This window comes from Pseudomyrmex gracilis, unplaced genomic scaffold (genome assembly GCF_002006095.1).
Source record: "Pseudomyrmex gracilis isolate BER0280 unplaced genomic scaffold, ASM200609v1 scaffold_216, whole genome shotgun sequence".
In the NCBI taxonomy this organism is placed as follows: Eukaryota; Metazoa; Arthropoda; class Insecta; order Hymenoptera; family Formicidae; genus Pseudomyrmex; species Pseudomyrmex gracilis.
Window position 1 is genome coordinate 131,965 of NW_018020800.1, and position 22,923 is coordinate 154,887.

A 22,923-nucleotide genomic window follows, 5' to 3' on the forward strand; every position below is an offset into this window, starting at 1 on the left:
AATTATTGACATCTTTAGAAAGAGAATTATATTACATTCCAACGCCATTGCGAGAAGAAAAAGCGCGGAAAGTTATTTACAAAGAAAATAAAATTCCATCACACGCCAGAGGGCGTGTGAACGCGGGTAGTTAAAGTGCGAGAAGAAAAAAAAAAAAAAAAAAAAAAAAAAAAAAAACAAAAGCAACTCGTAAGAAAAAAAAATAAAAACAAGAACACAACGGACTGTTTGTGCTTCTTATTTTGAGATTTGCGTTTGTGATTAAAATTGTGTTAACACATCTTCGCAGTGCGCTTGCGCCCGATAATTACGCGCAATAAATATAAAAAAAAAAAACTCAAAATTGACAAAATTTGAGAGAAAAGACGTCTCTCGTTTCTTTCCGAGCTTTTTACACGCTCCCTCCATGCGAACGAAACACCAAACGAGGTTTCTAATTAAATTACCGCGATATTAAGCGCGATAGAGAGATTGAACCGCGAGCTTATCAACAAACGAGTGAAGGATAATGGCGAAACGATAACGCTTATAATTCGTGATATCGTCTATCGGATAGTAGCCCAACAAGCCCTTAATTATTATCGGTCCGGAACATCAATATTCGAGGTCGAGGCTCGCGGTGCGGCGTATAAAATCAGCCCTATGCATTCCACTGGATATATATATACAATATATTCCTGGAAATCCAGCCGGGGCATGTACATATACCGCCGCGGAACCGAGTTGTTCCAGCGCGACCTCGTGGCCGTTCTAATTAAGCCGACGGAAATGGATTGCAATATACGGCGGTTCAATCAATATCACGGCGTCATACTTCGAAACCGTCCCTTTATTTCCTGAAGGAAAGGACGAATTTCTGTGTGTATCTCGAAACTGCGGCCGGGAAAATTAATTCGTCCCGCGTGTTTCGCGCGCGTCAAGTTACTCGAATGTGTGCGTTTGTCCGAATGCGCTTGATATTTTTCGCGACAGGTATTCTCTCGGAAAGAAATTTTTTGACAATACAAAAATGTTTTTTTTTTCCGAATGTGTCGCAATATTCTTCGAACAATTCACTTTTTGTCGATGTGCAAAGACAGGCGGTGCTGCGAAAACACGAAAAGTCTCTTCGTCGCGTATTAACACCCATTAATCACCGCGTGTGTGTTTTTACGTAATTGATAGCGAAAATCGCGTAATCTCCATGAGCGAGAAATCACTCCTGAGCTGATTTGTACGATCTATCGCAAACGGTCTTTCAAAACTTAATAAAGTTCGTGAAAGTCCTGTGTTCCTTATCCGACCGCGCAGCGCGGCATTTTTCATTAGCGCTTTTATTAATCTCGTTCTTCGCAGCTGACTCGGGGACGACTTCGCCCCTGCCGCCCCGTCTTTTGCGGGAAACGGAAGAGCTTTTGTGCGATCGATCGACTCGATTAAAAGCTGCCCGAGTGAGCTGCCGGGCGCCCCAATCAAAGCTCGTTCCGCGTCGCAATCAAGCCCGAGATAAACCCGATCCCGAAGAGGTCGCGCTTCTGCGATTAGCGCAATTCCCGACGAGAAGCGAGCTAACTACACGGATAGTGCTACAAGCTCTCGCACAGAAAACGGATAAGCACACACAGGATCGAAGGGACGTGATCGTTCGCAATCGCTCTGCCGTAGGGCTCTGCGCGAGAAACTCGGAGAGAGAAATCAATCGCGCGCGAGTCGCGACAATCTCAAACGACACACACGCTTCACTGTATATCGCGCGCGATATACGCGAAGCGAAGCTTCGTTTCTTATCAGGCCGTTTGGGAATTTACAGCGTCGTTGAGAATCGAAATTCACTTCGCTCTTCGTTCGTCATTGAATCGCGCGTTTTTCCGATTCGCGTGAATCAATGCACAATGAAAATTCCCGATCTTTTTTCGCGAAATTGCACAACCAAGTCGTCGTGACAGCTGAAGCTATGAAGTCGTCGAGATTGTAGAAGATGCAAAGATTTTGCGTTGCAAAACTGACAAAGGAGTAAGAAAAAAATAAATAAATCTTTTGCAAGTAGGTACACGAAGTGTCTCAACGTTCGAGAAATTTATTGCCTATCCGTCTAGCAGCTTGTTCTTCTTAATTCAGGTTCAATTCTCAATTCTTTCCGCACGCGTCTTGATACTTAGTCTTGGGACTCGCTTTTGTGTATGTTTATTTTGAACACAATCCTCCGTTACGTTCTTTTTCGTCCGGTTTGTAGGCAGGACGAAAGGCGTTTTCGTGCTCTCTTGATCGTCTAGGGCCGAATTGGCTCTCGCTGTCCACATTCGTTAGTAGTTACGTAGATGATCTCGTAAGGATAACGCCGGGAGAGTTAGAGGGAGAAGGAAAGAGAGAGAGAGAGAGAGGCCAAGTGCCGACGTTGGCTAGGAAATGGCTGCCACCTGTAGCTATTGATCGGCAGGGCGGCGAAGCTGAGTGTGTACGTGCGCGCGTATTTTCCTCTCGCCGCGCGCCTTCCCCTCGTCAGCCGACTCCTATCGGGAAAACCCTGTAAGCTTACGTTTCCCTCTCGTCCTTCCGATGCCGATCCCTTTGCACCGGGTTCTTGCGTATGACGTACTCATTTCTCGCAACACCTTGCGAAAGAAATTGGAGCTTCAGCTTAATCCTGTATGCTAGTTCTGTTGCTGCTGTTGCTTGCGCATCTCATGGATGCGCGATATTTCGTTTTATCATCGCGATATATGACGCGACGGAATCAGAAAATATGAACGTGCGACAACAACGCGGCATGTAAATATAATGAACGACAAGGGCGCCGGATTTTTGCCGCCTCGATACTGAAATCCCGAGAGATAGCGCGAGATAACATTGTGAGCGCGAGCAAGGTGAATATATATTTTGCCGTGGCGGAGTTATTTTTATAACATGATTCTAGACCGAGGGATTTCTAGAAAAATATTTTCTTTTTATTTTGTTTTTTTTCTTAGAGTCTGTTTGTAGAACTCATATTTGTACCTGTCAAGAGAGAGAGAGAGAGAGAGTTTTACATTTAACTCGAGCTACCCTCTTTAAAAACTCATTTCCAGTTGGGGAATCGAATTTTCGATACAATCGAATTTAAATGTAGAATTTCTTCCCGAGGAGAGGAAAAAAAATCAAAATTGATTTTATTAATCGCACAATTTTAGCGACCAAAGAAACAAAAAATCGTTAAAGTTATCAATCTTAAGGTAGTAGTTTTCGTTTTTTTGTCCATCTGGAAAAAAAACAAAGTATGTCAACAAAATACATACGTAGTTCTCAACAAAGTCACGTAGTGCGATGTCGTATAAAAAAATAAAACAATGCAACATATTAAAAAAAAAAACAATATTTTCATATATTTTTAACCATTTATCGTTGTAACTTTTATTTTTTTCTTAATATACACATTAATTTCAATATTATTGAACACGGCTCGGTGCGTGTAACGGTTAAGAGTCAATAAGTCCAAGTGAAAACTTAAGTGAACGCATAACATGTGCGAGTATCAGAATTAACAGTCGCGAATTTATAGATCGCACGTGTAAGCAATAAACCGAACGGAGCAATAAATTTACCTACTGGGTGGCTATTCGTGTGTGGTTTAAAGCGCGCGAAAAAATCGATTCCTTTGGTTGTGATTTAGCGACGAGAGTACTTACATAGAGAGACGGAAAGACAGCTGCGGCGCGTCGGAACGGAACAGCAGGAGCCGGTTTATCTCCGCGGGAGATGTAGCCATTCTCGATTGATTTATTTCTCTCGTGATCCGCGGATAGCCGTAATACGGAGAGAGATAAAGGATCTTTTATGGGGTTGTCTCGGACAACGTTACTATCCTCCGTCGAAGAATACGCGAATCTGAGTTTTATTAACTCTTCGTCGGCTTAACCGAGTCATATAAGCGCGGGCCAGGAGCAACAGGGAGGCCGGTTGATATACGTTCTATTCGTCGACGGTTATATCGATGCCTCAATTACGTCTTACAGTTTATCTCGTTCTTTTTTTTTTTTTTTTTTTTAATGTTTTTGTTATTTCACCGTTTGCTTGAACGCCAAGCAGCAGTTATAAATCTAATTAAAATTACGTGTGCACCGCGCGAGAAATTTTTTTTCATTAAACCGTGCATTTTTCTCTCCTATTTCTCTGTTCAAAGTACAAAAGAAACGAGAGCACATTATATTTAATATATTTGCGCAGTCAGTAACGCGCAAGGTCGTTTTTCGACCGCAATTTCGACGGGCTTTGTTCGGCACCGTTGCGAAAAGCGTGTATTACAGAAGATGAAAGTAGAAAATAAACTTAATAAATTAACACCACGCTGTGCGTCACGAGACGCGTTTGCGGGTCAGTATGTTTGCGCAGAAATGGTTGAGAAAAGAACAACGTCTATATATAATGAGCAACGCGACAGAGAGAAGCGAACAAAAGCGAGCACGGCTGCACATTATTCCATCCGCAATATTCTCCTTGCTCCTCTTATTACAGGACACTCTACTTATTTCATAATTACGGTCCTTGTCGTAATTAAGACGTGCGCTGCGAACGTTTCGCCGGCGAACTCGATCCTGTAATCAATTTATTGTGTATTTTCCGGTCTGTCCTGATTTTCGAGATATCTTTGAAAAATTTGCCCCATTTTTTCAAAATTTTAATATAATTCGTTAGAGGAATAATTTTTTTCTTTTTTTTTTTGCAAGAAACATTTCGACCTCCAAAGTTGCGCTTGTTACGTAAATTCTCACTTGTCCTTTCCGATAATTACGCAATAATTACGAGAGACTAATTGCAAGTTCAAGGCGAGGAAAAACTTTTCTCAGACCTCTTTTTTTTTTTTTTTACGTTTCTGGGATTTTGTTGAGAAGCAATTAAAGCTGATTTCGGCGCCACTTTTGCCACTTGATAAGTTAGGGAAAGTGAACAGACTTTGCGAAACTATGTCAATTAATTAATGAATTCTTTGGCGTCGCACGAGCTATGAAAGATTCCGTCGCACAGAGTCTGAGAGCGCGTATCCTTTGAGATATATTCTCTGAAGACGATCGCGTGCTAATTATTCAAGGCAACGTCGTAACAAAACAAAGTAGTTGCCACGTCATATCCTTGTTGAATAAAATAAAATAACGAATCCGTTAGAGTAGAGCTTATTGTTAACCAAAGCGCAACGTGAAAATCGACGGTGTTTTAATTTAAACGAGAAAAGTATTAAAAAAACGCAATAAACATTACGATTAAGAAAAAAACACATTTGTCTTATCTTTTCAACTGTTCTCGAATAATTCATGTGTATAGGTCTTAAAAGACGTCTCGCCTTGCAAATTTCCTCCTTAACCCGGCTTGAAAATCCGCGCCGTTGTCCCATAAGAAACATTCATTTCGAGAAGTGCTACGGTATTTTTTATTCTCCTCACAAGCGATCGAGGATGCTTGAAATCCCATAAGGCGAGGGTCTCACGACGTTACGAGACGGATAAAGAGAGAGAGAGAGAGAGAGAGAGAGAGACGCGAAAACTCCTCTACACAAACGACACTCTTGCGCCATAGAAATTCCCTGTATTCGAGTTGTCAGCCCGATCGACTTAAGAAAAGTTACTTGGATACCAAAAAAAAAAAAAAAAGTTATGAGGATAAGTCCGGAAGCCAACACTATCAGAATACTCAATTTTCTGCGGGAATTGGATTGTTACTGACTCCACACTTGTTTTGTTGTTTTTAGAGCGCGAAATGCGAAAAGAATAAACTATTTTACCTGTACGTAACGCGTGAAAAAGTTTTTTCTTTCTCTTACGGATCGCGATGTATAAAATATTTCGAATACATCAAAATGAAAAACTGAGTGAAAAAACAAGAAATATTTGGTATGCGAAAAGCGCACCGCGCATTGAATGGAATGGACGGCATCGCAGACCGCGCGCGCACGCGCGCGTTTGGTAACTCCGCATTCTGCACGTTTGTTTCCCTGGGGTCGTCCACGTGTGGAATTGCAACTACGAAGGGACCACGGCAAAAATGCGTGTATTTTTTGTTTCTATAGTCCACGTCGGAGAACACTATCCTAAAAGAGAGACTTTGGTGCTTCAATTTGGTCGTGTTTTCGGGACAAACACGCGACAACAATATCTCGTTATGTAACGCTTGCAGCCTCGTTACAGCGACCGTTTGCTTCCTTTCTACGGTGGCGATAGATTTGCCAAAGACCCGCGGCTGCAATTTCAGTCTGGCTTCCGTGCGTTCGACGGAATTACGTTAAACACGTGTTCAAGATTGTGAGCTCTTGTGTTGTCCTTTGACTGTAGACGCCAATTTCGTGTTTGTTCGCCGCGCGCTATTTCTCGTTGCTGTCAATGACGCATTGATTTAAGCATACGCAAGGAGAGAAAAACACGTTGAATATTGCATAGGTAAAGTCATTTTTTTTTTTTATTTCAAAGAATAATTAACTCTGAATTATGTGCTTTGTTAAAGTTTCGTATTTTCAAAATTAAAGCGTTCAATATGTTGTCTTTAGAAACAAACCGAAACGCTTTTGAATTGCAGAAATTTTACGCTGAAGCTATGTTTAGTTTTTATCATGTCGTAAAATCTCTTTTTCTCTCACGTACGAGAAATTTTTTTCGCAAAAAATTGGTGCGGTTCATTTCTTTTTCAGAAAAAAATAATCCAATTTTAGACTCGCGAACAATGCAATATATCGAGAATCATATTTCATCGAGAAATTTTAAACACCAGTCTCATAAATCACATGATAGAGGTGGCGTCGAAAAAAAAAAAAAAAAAAAAATCGGCTCTTCAGCTTCATAAGTTGCAAGAATTTCCAAAGTATTGGCATTGCAATTCCCAGCCTGCGCCACATCCATCAAGTGTCACTTACTATATACGTTGTCTTCGAAAGTTGCATGGATTATAATATCCGTGATCCGCGGATGATGTTCTGCATCCTACCGATAACCAAAGTAGAGAGTAGATATCTCGATAAATTTAAGAAGTCGATCGTTCGCTAACACGAAATTGTTGGTCGACATATAAACGTAAATCGCGCATTTTCTCGTTCGCATTCTTAAATTATTCTTGACACACTGGTGGAATTTAAGCATGAGAATATTGCAAAATTGCTTGTAAAAGCGGCAATATATCAAAACGTCAAGCTATTGTTTTTTTTTTTTTTTAATGAATAATATAACACACGTTCTCCTGTGAGTTGCTCATAAATTTTAATTCCATAAAATAATTGGAAATATAAGTAGTGTAAAAAAATTGATACCAAATAATTCGTAAAAAAAATAGAAGATCAAAGAAACAAATAATTAAAAAAATATATATTCTTTATTTTTTATTTAAATAAATTTGAAATAACAAAAAAAAGATCTATGCCAACAGCACACGGTGTTCCCAGGCGGTCACCCATCCAAGTACTGACCGTGCTCAACGTTGCTTGACTGCAGTGATCGGACGAGAACTGGTATTTAACTCAACGTGATATGACCGTTGACGAAAACACACGTTTCCTATCGCGTTATAAAGTGTAGCTTTACGACTACAACGTGTTTATTTGTATGTACTAAAACCTCGTGCGAGTTAACAACGTGGAACGTAAATCATCATTATTGTTTTATTTGTTTAACGACCGTTGTTTTATATTAATGTTGTATCATCACGTGCGCACGTGTTCTCGTTATCGCTGAATTCACGCGCGTACGCGTGGATGACCTTTCATATATCTCGCTATTCAGTCGGTTCAGCAGAAACATGAGACACCGAGCACAATCTTGACAACAATCGCGTTAATTATCAACGAAAACAAGATTATTATGAGATTATCATGAAAAAAAAAGAGCTTTTACGGTTATCGGGAAAGAAGAAGGATGCTTTTTCTTAAATTATCATCGACAGCGGCACGCCACAACGCGTTTTATGATTCTCAAGATGAAATGTAACGGATGGAAAACCGGCTCTCTCGTTCTTGAAAAGCGGAAATCGGATGACATCTCGGATGGGGTCGTAAGGAGGAAACATACACGTAAAACGGGGAGTATATTGGCGTGGATACGCACGAGGTGAATATCAGCCGGTGGCGTGTGTGTTACACCGTAATGTCCGATAATGTTATATCGTTCATCGCGCGTGTATTTCACGCGACGTTATTTCTCGCGTGGCTCCGATCGCGTTCGTCCGATAACGCGGACTGAGAGCTCATTGAAAACTTTACGGGGCGGCGTTTCTGCGTTAGGCAATCTCGCGTGACGACGACTTCACGTTGCGATCAGATATGTCGACGAATATTTCTCGTATATTTCGATCGCTTAGCGCTAACTAAAAATGGTGCATCGGTACCGCGAAATCGACGACACGAAGCGAATTTATGTTTTATGTCGATTTTCAAGTTAGAAGCAAGTTTTCAAATGCTCACTACGAGTAAATATTCATGAAAAAAAAAGAATAAGGAATAGAGAGAAGCTACAATTTATAACGCGATAAGAAAAATGGGTTTTCGTCAACGGTCATATCACGTTGAGTTAAATACCGGTTCTCGTCCGATCACCGCAGTCAAGCAACGTTGAGCACGGTCAGTACTTGGATGGGTGACCGCCTGGGAACACCGTGTGCTGTTGACGCGATTTTTTTTTAATTACCTCAAGTTTATTTACATAAAGAATACAATATATTTTTTTAACACGAAAATATTGCGTACACGAGTATACATAATTTAATATAAAAAAATAAAGTTTTTTTTGTTTACAGCAAACGTGAAGTAATTAAATTACAAATTATTTGTTTTCGTAAAATTTTTTCTCTCAGGTACAAAACACTTTGCAATGTATATTTTATACATACGTATAAAAAACATGTTTATAATTTGTAAATAATTTTAATTCCGCGATAAGAGCGAACGGTTATGTTCATTTTCACGTGAATATAAACTTGAAATATCAGATGACCATCGGTACAATTTTGAAATGTCAAGTCCGTATCAACAATAATTAGAACGACCATTATTTTAGATATGATTCATATTAATCGATAACGATGTTTTGTATCGTTTGTACCATTACATTGTGATTCGATTGAAGTGAAATGGAGAAGAGAAAAAGAGAGAGAGAGAGAGAGAGAGAGAATATCATGGGAAATTAGTCGGAACTTATCACGGTCTCTGTTATCAATACTAAATATAGTCGTGACAAACAAGAAAGAAAATATCGCATAATTCTAACCTGTGCGACAAACCAATACTTGGCAGATAACTTGTGAAGATGCTTTGGAGTATCAGCTTCTTGTCACGTAGCGACAACTTCGCTAATAACTTGTGCGTATCTTGCAAAATCCCAGCCAGCCACGTGTTGTGTCGATCGGGCTTACGAAGTTTTGAGCCAGTCACTTTTCAAAACAAAACTTTAAAGATTGAAAGAGAGACACGCCGCGTTGCTTGTCACGCGTAATTCACGTGCACTCTTTCTATTACTTTTTATAACTTTGTACATTTATTTTGACAGTGTGCGATTTATGCACATGTTTTTGTTGATATTTAGGTTTTCTGAGATACGTTTGCGCGTTAAGTTTAATTTTTTATGAAATATTATTCATTCATTTTCAATTATTAATCCTTGCATATTTTATTTATCTTGAAACATAAATCAGTAATGTCAGTCCGAGTTTCTAAAATAATTGCGGAAAGAGTAAAAATGACGCCGATGATAAATATTGCGCGTTAAACTGCGGCATTTAAATGTTTGTTGAATTATTCAAATCGCAAATATACAGAATTACACAAAACACGTTTATCAAAATTCTATCTTTTTATATTAATTTCACACGTAAATCAAGCTGCGATAGCTACGTGTGTGTGTGTGTGTGTGTGTGTGTGTGTGTGTGTGTTTATGCTTTTAAAACTACTGATATGACAGCAACAAACCGTGAACCCGAACGACATTATCCTCCTCGCTTGATAGAGTTGCCTGTGCGTAAAAAAAACCTCGTTTTTCCGATCGGAGAACATTTCTCTTCGCGTGACGAAAGACGACTCGACGCAAATCGAAACCGAGTCAGCAACGGGGACTAAAGAGGGAAAGAAGATTGAATTTCGCTCCCGCCTCGAAAAGGTGGTTTTGAGGTCGAGGGCTGTCGACCGACCCTTACCGATCAATATAGCTACAGGTGTCCGAAAGTATCGGTACTAGGCGGTTTTTACATTTGAAAAAGACATTGGTAAGTGAATATCGTTTGCACGACACTTGTTTTTTTTTTTTTTTTAAGACATTTGCAAGTTTTTGAGTAAACAACGAAAATGTGCTATTTATTCGAATAACATACTGTTTTCTATGATCGTTCGAGCGTATTTTTTTGTTTGCGTATGTTTCGGAAAGATTGCGAATACTAAACAATTTATGTCGCAATATTTTCAGAATACACATGCACATTTATGTTATTCTCTTTAGACAGAAAAGAACCAGAGCGAGTCTTAATTTCAAGTCTGTCTGTGATCTTTAGCTACAGGTGTTCGAATTTACGAGCGCGTAAACTCATTTACACGCGCGTTATTACACGACGCTTGGACACTCAGAACGATTTTACACGAAGGATTATGTGAAAAAGATAAAAACTATATTAGTCATGAAAAAAAAAAAAAAAAAAAAACAGACAAGAGACGTCAGTCTTCGAATTTCTAGCGTAATTCATGTATTTTTTTATAAAGTTTGGACTGTTTGTTTTTTTATAAAGTTTAGACTACGTTTAGACTACATTTATTTACATGCAAGTATCTTAAAAAAAAAACAGTAAAAGAACTTCTCGACGTTAGTCCGTTAACAAGTTTTCTTTTCAACCATCTTTCGCTCTCTTCGTAAGATTTAGGAGATGCAGTTGCACTCACACGTAAGTAACGTTTCTAAGTTCGGAGCAAGAGGATGGGTAATGTATTCCAAACGTGATAGTGCCGATTTATATGTCGATGATTCCTTTAGGTCGAGACAGCGTCATTTGACCGTGTGTATGCGCGCGCAAGTAGAGATCTCACTAGTGATTGATCATCAACAGTAACGGTAATAGCCACTGGAAGAATCTCCATTTTCGGAGATGAGAGTCATTGCCTGTGTGCGTATCGATCGACGCTCCGAGGGGAATAAGTAGTCATCGTGCGCCTTGAAATGCGAAACTAGGACACTCGGCGGCCTTGTTGCATCCTGCGCAACAATGCTGTTAACAATAATGCATCGGGTTAAAGTAGAACCGTTATAATTGCATCGCGGAGCGGTTATTATCCACAGTCACGCGCATATTTTCATGCGTAAACGCAAGTCTCGCAATTAATTTAGGAGATAAAATATTGTAATTATATAATTTTGAAAATTAACTTTTAAGATAAAAAAATATTCTAGCAGAGAGGTAAATTGTTGAATTTTGAAATGCATGCTTGCAATAATTCTTGCGTGCGTATGTGAAAAATGTGATGCGTAAAAATTCAACATAAACAACGAAATAAAACTTTCGATAAAACGTTCTGTCGACATGGTGTGATTTTTACATGACTTTCATTATCTGCCGTTTTTATCTCTGACAAGCTATCGAGATTGCGTTTAATTTTTATTTTTATTTTTATTTTTGAAAAGCACCTTATTTCAAGCGTTCGCGAGAAGATAGCGTATCATTTCTCTCCTTGTTTTGTGTTTTGATACCGCGCGCGCAATAAGCGCCCCGGAAAATGTCGTGACAATTGTGTTTTTATTCGATTTAATCCCCCGGCGTCTGACGCGTAACTGACATCCTGAGAACTCGACTAGTGGCGCAGAGAGCGAAGCGAGAATGTTAACGCGCGCGAAAAGGAAAAGAAACGCGCGATCGTCCCGGATCGGGAAACTAGGTCAACCGGTGACCCTCTTGTGGTAAATAACCGGGAGGATGCGCACCCACATATCGTGGAAATTATCCTAGTGGTAATTTTCCCGGAACGTTTCTAAACGAACGGCAAGCGCAAAATCACAAACCGCACTTTTGCGAGTTTCGTGAAGAATCCGGAGCGTAAGAGTCATATGTGAAAATAAAACGAGAAACTCGAAAAAAAAAAACAAAAAACATTGCGAGCACGAGATGACAATATAAACTCGATCGAGTAAATTAAAACGCACGGAGAATTTTATTCTTTCCGGCACACATTAAGTGGATGTTTTACAAGTTTAATGAGAGAAACGTTAAGGTGTGAAAAAATATGTATATTTGAATAAAAAATATTAGTTTTAATGAATTCCTTTATACAGAGCGCAAAAGAAAATCTTGCAAGTACCCTACATTATATTTCCATATCGTACTGCATCAGCAAGAAATTTCTACTCTCTTCAGATAAAGTAATAATAATTATTCAATGAATGTTACGATGTCGTGGAGTGTCTTTATCGATTGGAATATCAAAAGATCGTTTATTTACAGAGCATCATAAAACGTATCTCTGTGTTTCATCACGATCTGATCAGATTCCGAGTACCAGAGATCGGGACTCGCGATTGCCCCTAACGACTTATAAAATTAATTTAAGATATATATTTAAATGATAGCGAGAGAAAGGGTTGGCGCGCAAAGATCGCTTTTTCTTACAACCTTATAAATTCTATCGTGCGACAGGTGAAATAAGCTGCCGTGAAATTTACGAGTTTTAAGATTCGGCAAACATAGAGACTTTTCTCTCGCGCGAACATTCGGCAATACATTTTATAACGCGGTGAATGATAAATCTCGCGGCTTCCTCACAAAAGCCATTCACTCGCGAGAGCCATTCTGCGCACGTTCGCTTGATCTGTAAAAAGATCGTAAACTCCGTACGAAATATGGCAGACCGGTGTTGAAAGTCACCGCTGCAGATTATTTATGAATGTAAAATACAAACGTGAAATAATTGTTATAACAGTAATTCGTGTTAGCAGAAAAAAACTTTTCGCAGTGTAATCGGGTTTTTTTTTTCTCTTTCTTTTTCTCATCTCTCGGAGATGAAGAACTTTAACAAACTGAAACTCTTTCAGAATTACACTCGTGTAACTATCTTTTTTTTTTCTGTCTTTTGTACTTAAAACGCAAATAATTGTCACAACTCTGCTTTGTTGTATTTTTGCTACAATTATTATCATATATTTCTTTTGTGCAACTCGGAAAAAAAGATAAATAAAGGTCGTACCTTTCGTCGTATGTTTTTTCTGCAAATACAACAGTGTTTGATTATATCTATTAAACGTGATTAATTATTTATCAAGCAGATTACGGAGAAAACATCGCAAATAACTGTTTGCAAACGTTGATAAATTAAACTAAGTACATACTACAAGAGAAAGAGAGAGAGAGAGAGAAAGAGCAATTTTTTATTAAGAGATATTAATTATATCTTTGTCTCTTTACGCATATTAATATCCATGACAAATAAATAATACGGAAGAGAAATTATACTTTTCATGTACATTTAATAAGAACCCACGTATTACATTTATCGGGTATCGTAACGAACAATTTTATGCTAATCCGGAATTGCAACAAAGCTTAATTCGATAAACGGTTCATAAAGTAGTATTCATTACGTCATTTAGTTTTGCTCTTCTAGATATATTCCATAGAATAATCGGATTAAAGCGCAATCAATTTCACTCACCAAGAACGAAATACACGGGACGAATGCGCACAATGGACTTAACACAAAAAAATTTTTCATCTGCAAAAAAAGAGCGAATTCGCTGAAGACAGAGAACGAGGGCCGAATGTATTCAGCAAATTCACCAGTCACGAGTGAATTATAAAAACATAATAGGTTTTTTTTTTTTTTTATTGTGTGGGGAAGGTTTTTTACCGCGCACGCGCGCTTACACGCGACAATGATCATAATTCAAATCCGGGATTTGGCTACTATTCGTAGTATTCATTTGCTCCTCGTTTACAAGAGACGTTAAACTCGAGGTGTACGCGAGTGACCTCATTAAACTGCAAGCGCACGCGATTACGATTTGTCTCGCATCTATCAGATCCGAGATCCGAAATCCTTTGAGAAACTTATCTTTTAAAAAGTTAAATTACTTCGTGACATGGCAACTGGTTGGACAATCTCCGGAGAGGATTGCAGACGCCCGGTCATTAATTATGTACTTTATCTGCATCGGTCTTTTGCCGAGATGTGAATTGCATTTCTCTTTCTCTCTTGTGTAACGAGAAGAAAGAGAGATCAATATTTTTTTGTATTATATTTCTCATGGAAAAAAAAAAAAAACAATTTTCGGAAAACATGTACCGACCTCGTTATTATTATGCGCAACGCGATACCCTCAATAATATAACGTGAAACATTGTTCAAATATTGTCCCACAGTTTTGCAATCACGTATTATTTATCAGTTCTCGTTAGAACAGCAAATATCAAGCCCACGCAATATCTATAAAGCAATTTTCGCATCAAACGCAAATGCGTAATAAGCACTGGTGTATTGCGTGGTGTGCAAAAATTGATTCGGGAAAGCACTTTCGTCAATTATTGCACAGAGAATACATCCGCCGCTATAAAAGAGAATCGCTCGTCGCGCGTTTGTTTTTTTTTTTTTTTTTTTTGTTTTATATTCGCAAGTGAAGTCGATATCTCGCGCGATATCTCGCTTTTCAAGTAGCGTATCGCGTATTAAAGCGAGTATAAACCAATTATGGAATCATGATTGCGCCAATTGTCGACAATAGAATGCGACAAAAACTCGATTGTTACTGAAACATGCCGTTCTTACTTCTCTCGCTATCATTAAAGCAAAAACTTCTCATGTGTTTGCTTTTATTTTACAAACTGCATTGTCGGCGCTCTCTCTCTCTTTCTCTGTCTCTCTCTTTTTTAGCTTTAGAACGGGAAATAAATAATGAAAACTGGAAAAATATATTCCGTTGAGAGAATGAACGATTTCTCCGTTTCTATTGAACGCGATGCGTTAAATGGTGGTAATAACAAAAAAAAAAAAATTAATGACGGCTGTGTAATTTTTGTACACGGTTAGTCGAAAAAATAAGTTACGAGATCGTTTCGCGCGCGCGTTATAAAATACTCACGAAGTAACTTATTTAACTGCGTTTGCATTGTAACTACATTACTAGCGATATCTCCTGTCCGCTTTATGCACTGATAAAAACCGCACAATCTGAACGTGGCAGCTCGATGACAGACGATAAAAAGGGAATTTCGAGACGTGCAGTTGACACACTTCCTTTGTGGGATAATCGTCGGAGCAACCTGGGGGATAGACGTCGAATCGATATCTTCGATCTACTAATACCGCCTCCCTCTCTTGGCTTATGTAAATTTTTCGTCAAAATACTCTTACACGCTTATAACATCTGGAATAAGAAATACTCCATACAATTCTATAGAATCTGACGATTTCTCTTTATTGGATTTGATTTGTAGATTAGACTTATAGTTGCGTGATAAAATACGTGTCGCGTATAATCAAAGTAAATTAGATCTGAGTCCAATCAAATTAATTTTCTTTGTTCCCTCGAGCTTTCAAGTATTTTGCAACGAATATAACAAACGTCATCTTGATTTATATATATCTCGTCTTTAAATCAAGATTAATTCGGGATCTCTCAGATACATTTATCAAACTTTTTCAACGCGCTTTAATCTCATCTTGATTAAAACCTGAAGAACGTATCGTTTTTTTCTTTTATCGCGCGGGTAAACTTGCCGATATAAATTTTGTATACACATATATATATATATATATATATATATATATATATATATATAATATGTCAGTCCTTTGCGACGTAATTGAAAACCCTACGCAAAAGGGAAGTATAAATAATAGATTGTTATCCTTTCTATCTATCTCTCTTTCTCTCTCCGTTTCTGCTTGTCCGCCTACACGCAGAATTTATATATGGCACACGCGCAACTGTATGTGTGTACACTACAAACTATAACGCTAACTACATTGCCGCAGCTTTATTGTACGCAAAATTCCTAGTTATTCCCAAGCGCGTTGATTAACTCCGACGCGCAATTAAAACTGAAGCCTCGTTTGTGTTCGAACGGCGATATAAATGTCCGCGACGCCGAAGCATCGGCGGCCCTGTACGTACCAAAGAGCCCTGGAAGCAAACACGGTAGAAATGTACGCGTGAATTTTTCACGCGCTCGTTCACCTTGAGAGACACGTGGAGAGAACTAAAAAGGTGCGCAAGGGCGAGCCAAAGTGGCCGCGTGTGGTTTATTAAGACAACGGCACGAACACACGCTCGTCTTTCTCGTCGTCGATACTTATCTTGTTCCTCTCAAAAGAATTGCGCGAGACAGTGGCGCTTTCTTCTCTGGAGTAATTACGAATCTTGAGATAAAACAAAGAATAAAAAAAGTAAAAAAAAAAAAAAAAAAGACGTCGGAAGAGATAACACGCGAAAAGATGAACGTTATCAGCTTCTTACATTTACGAGGATGTGCGGCAACAAAGGGTTGAACTAAATTGAACGGCGAACGCGAGAAAGCGAAAGCGGCTGTCGCGCGAGAGCCGCTTGTCGGCTTTTGACGCAGAGAAAAGCGAGTCAAATTAATTTACGCTCTCTTGAAGCTTTCTCTCTCTCTCTCTCTCTCTCTCTCTCTCTCTCTCTCTCTCTCTCTCNTCTCTCTCTCTCTCTCTCTCTCTCTCTCTCTCTCTCTCTCTCTCTCTCTCCAAACGCGCGCGGGTCTTTTGATAAACTCCGTTACGCGCGTGTTCCAGCCCCTTGTGCCGCATTTATGGCGACTGATTGGATATAGTTTAATTCCCCATAGGGAATTGCGCGCGAAAGGAATTCACTCAATTTTGGTGAATTCATCGAACTCCGCGAACTGCTGTTAGTACTTTACAAGCCGAGAAGACTCACGTATCTCGAATACATCTTCTCGCTGTATAATTTGGTTTGTAGTACGCGAAACGTATTTGTGTGCGCGTTCGGAAGTTGCTCGAGGTGCTCGAGGCACCAGTTATGCCGGTTGCAAACAGGACTCGTGCGCGGAATAAATCTTCTTATCGATCTCCGTTGCTCTTGGCGAACAAATGGCAAAACCGAGACGCGTACACGACGTTGCCAATGATTATTTTTTTTAGAGCTAGAAGCGAGAAATTCGACGTTAATTTTTATAGAGGTTGAGTTTGCTTTTCTCATTTTATTTTTTTATTTTTTTTTTAATCTACTTTTTCGCGCGAGCTTGTCGGCTGTTTTACGTTGTGAATAATAAATTTTAAAAGGGAGAGAGAGATTTATCTACGTACGAAAAAGAAGTATCCTGTTATCTAAAAAGCGCACGAGGGAGACTTAAAAGAAACTCGATAATTCGACGTGACTTTGAATTTTGGACGCGACGGAAGTCCAACCCTGACCTTCCACAACGGAAAAAAGTGCTTTAAAGACGCGAGGGAGGTGTCTGAGGTGAAATTTGTGGCGTTGTTTGCCGTTTGACTGACCTCGTTTCGTGTAAATCGTACTGTTCTTTCTTCGCTTTCTTCGGAAACTCTGTGCGAACCCTCGAACGTTATCGTCGTTGCGCGGCTCAACTACGCGCCGCCGTGTCGTTAAGTTTTTTTCTCCGTTCGTTTCTTTGACAGATATTGTATTATTTTATATAAAAATATGTAAGAGAAAAGGAAAATGAGAAATGCGAGCGATGATTTTTTTTTCTTGACGAGAGAAAGAGAAAAAATACAATAGTTTCTCACATATTTGCGGTTTGTTTCGAAACTCGTTATTTAGAGTACTGGTAATTTATAAACGACCGCGCGACACTGTGTTAGCATCTCTTTGAATTTATTAAAAGCGCCGTTATTTTTCATATTTACAAACCGCGCGCTGTACTCGGGCGCACTACATCGAGCACGAAACCACAAAGCAGAAGCACAAACACGAGCGAGCCTTTTGCGAAGTTCGTGCAATTTACACGACCACTTGCTCTCTCAGCCAATTTGCACTTGAACACAGAGCTTGCGCGCTGCAGCGGCGGTTGCATACGTCGAAAGACTTCTCTGACGATTAGTCGTCGTCGGCGAAGTTCCAAAAAGTACACGCGAGTACACACACGAGGATTTGCGGAGATATTTGCCTTTACGACAGTAAGGCCGCTTCAGTTAACCGAACCGTTTTTACTACCACGCTCATTTATCTTCTTTTTGGCGCGTAATTTGATTTTTTTATTGCTGCGCGCAAACATATGCAGCGGGCGATATTGCAATTTTTCAGCACACATCGGCCGGCGCGGCATCGAAGAAATCGGTGCTCTAAAACGTGGAGATAAATCCATAATTTTTAAAATTCACTTCGGACTGTTTGAAGTAAACTCGCTTCCGGCAAAGTGATTTTATTACTTTCTCCACCTTTCCATTTTTGCGCACCGAATATCTTTCCACGTCTCTTTTTGTTCGCGTACAAGAATTCACTTCCACTCGCACAGCACTTGTTCGCTCTTGATTTTTTCGCGAATCAAGTGACACTTTTAAGCGAACTTACAGTCCCATTTTCGAGCGCTCACGGCGAAATATTGCAACCTCCCGACAGTTCAATATTTCCGCGGACATGTAAAGTTTTTATTGAACTCACATATACGTGCGAACATATAAGCGTGATCGTAAATAAGAAAGTTGCTCGAGTACAAGTTCGTACGCGTCGTTATACACTTGGTTTCCGGCAGAAAGAGTGGCGTAGCTCCATTCGGCGCGAGCGAACAAAAATTTTCTACACGAATCTGTGTGGAAAATGACGGGAAATATTTCGCAGATTCTTTTATGTAGCTCCGCGCTGACACAGAGACCGACGTCCGCACCCGTTTTCGGACCCGTGTGTGCTTTTTTAGGTCGATGGGAATTCCATAAAACTCAAGCAGCGCACGTGCAATCCCGGAGGAGGTAGCGGCGGAATACTTCGTTTGAATCGCGACCCGAAAGCCAATTTGCGAAATGAGAAAAGGCGCCGCGGAAACGTTACCTTTGTGAGCTCGTACATGCGCCCTCGTGCGCTTCGTTGGCATCTCGCCAACGGCTGTGCTCTCTGTGTGTTCCTCCGTTGAATTTATTGGTTCCCGATGTTTGTAGGATGGCTGACCAACGTTAACGTGCCTTATTAAAGTCGCTATTGACTTACCAATAACGAAAACCGCTTCGGAAATTCGCCGCCCGCCTCTCCCTCCTCTCAACGCGAACTAATAATGCAACTTTCTTTTCGATATAGTTCGATATAGTGCAAGTGCGAGCGCGCGCGCGCGGTTCGGTTTTTAAATTAATTTACTTTCGAAAAATTCCAGTTGCTCAAAACAAGAAACAAAAATGCATCATTTCGAGAAATTCTTCCAAAATTAGCAGCGAGATGTTTTTTTACTTTTGCTCGCGAATTAAAATTGGTATTTCTCTCTGCTGTTGTTTACAAATAAACAATCGCGTGTTTCGAAATTGCGGTAAAAAAAAAAAGTTATTAAGCGTTCGAAAAAAGTACTGGTTTTTTTTCCGCCGCAAAAACATATGCGTCCAAGCTCGGCTATTATTCACCAATCACGAAGTGTGGTCTCGGTGATCATTTTTCAATTTCCCCGACGATCATTCGCATTGATTTACGTGATGACTGACGTTTTCAATTAAAACTAAAAGCGGAAAAAGGATCATTTTTTTTCGATTAACAAAAATTGAGCGTCAATAAAATCTCGCGTCCGAAACACACGAGAGTTCGTCGTTTGTCATATCAATTATTTATTGCATCTAATTAATTCTCTTCTGATTCGCTCTCTCAGCGGTTCTGTTTAAAGCGGCGGAACATTCGACGGGGGAACTCTTCTCCAATATCGTTCTGCGTATAAATGAAGCAGATGTATGAAAGATGCGAGTCACTCTATAATATTGCGTTACGTCGCACGAGTCTGTCGTATCAGAAATGATATTGCGTTATCGGCATATTTCTTTGACTACTGTGCTATCAAATCCGCTTCATTTGCCGAGAGAGAAATTCTCTCGGGGGAGCGCGAGCGATCGAGAGCGCGAGAGAAATTGTTATTTCAGAATCGAGAGAAAATCCAAAACGGAAGACAGTGAACTAATTAAAAATTACACGGCTGTCACTCCGTCATCTAGTGTGTCATCATGCAAGTTAAATAACATTCGCTCACGCCGTAAGTTTCGTGAAGATTACGTAAAGAAGTTGCGCTTCTTGCATCGTCACAATAAGGACAGCAAAAGCGTTGTGATAAGATATTGCAGGAAACAAGAAAAGTTTCCTAGAGTCGTTACGTTGCTGCAACGTTAAGTGCTTTGTGTCTTAAAATAGTTTATGTTCATATATATATATATATATATGTATATATGAACGTTATATATATAGAACGTAGTTATCTCTTCGATATGTAACGAAGTTAACTCTTCGAGAGAAACCACGTAATTAAAAACTGTAACTCGCAGATGTGTGCAATATAATTTATACGTATCTTTTGATACTATATATATATTACATATCGTACAGAAAATTGGAAAAAATGGAATAATATAATGTATCCGCTGATTTGTACTAAATATTAAAACATTAACTCTTTATTTTATGTGGAATAAAATTACTTTGACTAGAAATTGTTTGATATTATTATTTCAAAGAGATAAAATAGTAGTAAAAATTCGAGTTTTCACCGCACGCATCTATAACGATTCTCGAAGCAGCGCTGCGTGTGCACGTTAATTGCACAAACGGCAAGATACCGCGACTCCTATCTCTATAATCCTAAGGTCGCATTTAGAAACACACCAACCTGTTACTCAAATACGCTGGGGAAGTTTCCCAACTTACGGAAGATTGAGGAATGAGATTCAGCGAATGCGGTCGGGCGCGCGCGCGCTATTAAGGACGGAAATAACGCAACGCGTGGCGCAGATGGACGATGCTGAGACCGGACGAGAAGGACCGACACTAAAGTTCCAAGCTTCAATTCTGCTTGGGTTGGCTCGCGCGTGCGAACCTAATTACGATCGTAAACTCGCGGAGAAGACAGACGTGAAACAAATCTCCGCTCTAATCTGATGGCAGCCGAGGCAACCTGTTACTTGGCTCGGAACTCGTATCAAGTTGGCGGCTTAAGATTGACCGCGGAAACCGCCGAGCATCATTACACTACTCGTCACGTATCGCCTCGTTAACTATCTCATCAACTAATCAAGCGAGAGTGTGTGCAACAAATCGATCGCTATATCCTTCGCGAAGAATCACGAAATCAAATCGCGATCGCGACCGATACGCGCAAAAAACTTTTCCTCTTTAAAACACATTACGAATTCCATCGAAGTACATTCGTATTACAGTGAACATCGAAAACCGATTAATGCAATATGAATACGTTTAAAATATGAATTGTTTATAGAGATGATTCGGACAAACATATTTGAACAACCGAGAGGTAACATTTTCCCGTAGCGCGGTCAGCATTGTCGCAGTTTCTCATCTAATTTTTCCCGGCGACGACTCGACCTGAGAATCCACATTATTATTCGCATGTCAACGTGTCAAATAATAATGTAGTTCCCGACAAGAGTTCACACCTGAATATCGATCGCCAAAAGTGCTACGCGTCTCGCCATCTTCACATCGGACTATGCAGTCTTTCGGATCGCGATTTCGGTCACGCTCATACGTGTATGCATTTTTTTTCGACAATTTGAAATGTAACAAAGATTGCGACATTGCGAGACTCGATTTGTCAGAAGGATCGGAGTAGAGATCTTTCTCTCTGTGATAAAGTTTTGATACATATATATATATATTATTAACGACGGATCAAGGCTCTCAAAAAAAAAGAGAGAGAGAGAGAGAGAGAATTCTTTTTGAGTCATACCGTTTACGTCACTCACACGCACACACTTCTCTGTCGCGTGTGCAAATTTACCGCAATCTACACCTTCAAATGTTGCGTTAAATTTTTTTCTAACATGTGTTTATTATACACCCCCAAAATTGACTGCTGAAAGCCGCTGATGCGGTCACAGTGAAATCGCATACAAACAAACGAGGAGCACTCGTGGCCCGCATCCTCCGTTCTGATCGATCGCGATCGATCGCTTTTTAACGAAGTTGCTACAACACCAACCTGTTACTTGTCGGCAGCACAAGCTTTCAAGCAGGAATAGTGGTGCATGCAACCCCTCGGGCGCGCTCTTCGGCTCCCTTTCGCACGGATGCACGTGCTCTCTCTTCCCGATGTGTATTGTCTTGGCAGCGCGCCCACTTTTTCCCCCCTGCGACGAAATGAACGGTGACGTCTGAAAAACGCGCCGATGACGCTCCAAAGTGCAGGGGTTAGAAGGGGGGAAGAAGTCAAACGTCCAGAACGTGCGCTATCCCGCGGGCTCGTTTTCGAAGGAAAAAAAAAAGGTTGAAATCACCGCGAGACACCCCAACGGAGCAACCGTATCATCGGGCAGGCAGCCCGGCTTGCACTGCCCGGGTCTGCCGTTTCTCCCACCGAAGGACCGCCGCCACCGCTGCCTCACCTTACGCCTCCCCCATTCCTCCCGGCCATCGTTCCCCTCCTATCCTCTTGTCAGTGTGCCGTGACACCCTCCTCCACCCTCGTGGCACCCGCGTTCCATAGCGAACGAATGCGTCCTCCCCCGAAAAAGCTCACCACAACCCCACCTGACGTCGCTCTTCGCTCCCCCTCTCTTCCCCTTTCCTCCCCGTCGCATTTTCCTCGCCTCCTGCAGACCTCTTCGACGGAGCAGCTCAGGGCGCAAGCTCGCGCCCCTTACCCCCTTTTGGAGAGTTAGGGAGAAAGAAACCTTCGTCTCGCGGCCGATGCGGGACGCGAAGGACAAGACGAAGATCGCCGCACCGGGGGCGAGCGTGCGTCGTCGTCGGCGCGTGTGCCGATCTCGACTACTGCGACTACGCGCCTCGCATCCGAAACCTTGAGGAAGGTTATATATCACGGATTCGCGGATCCGACTCGGTAGTGAAT

General features: G+C 40.5%; 1 protein-coding gene across 8 annotated transcripts in view; it reads right to left on the reverse strand.

The window, feature by feature from the left end:
- Nucleotides 1–22,377, reverse strand: part of LOC109858642 (regulating synaptic membrane exocytosis protein 1) — a 131,125-nt gene extending 108,748 nt beyond the window's left edge. For 7 of the 8 annotated variants that reach the window (XM_020436111.1, XM_020436110.1, XM_020436114.1 and 4 more), the window contains exon 1: nucleotides 22,054–22,377. The gene's annotated coding sequence lies outside the window, so the exon portion shown is untranslated. Of the gene's footprint in view, nucleotides 1–9,188; nucleotides 9,258–22,053 lie in introns of those variants that run through there. The other variant, XM_020436109.1, reaches the window with a different exon arrangement.
- Between the last annotated feature and the right edge of the window lie 546 nt (nucleotides 22,378–22,923).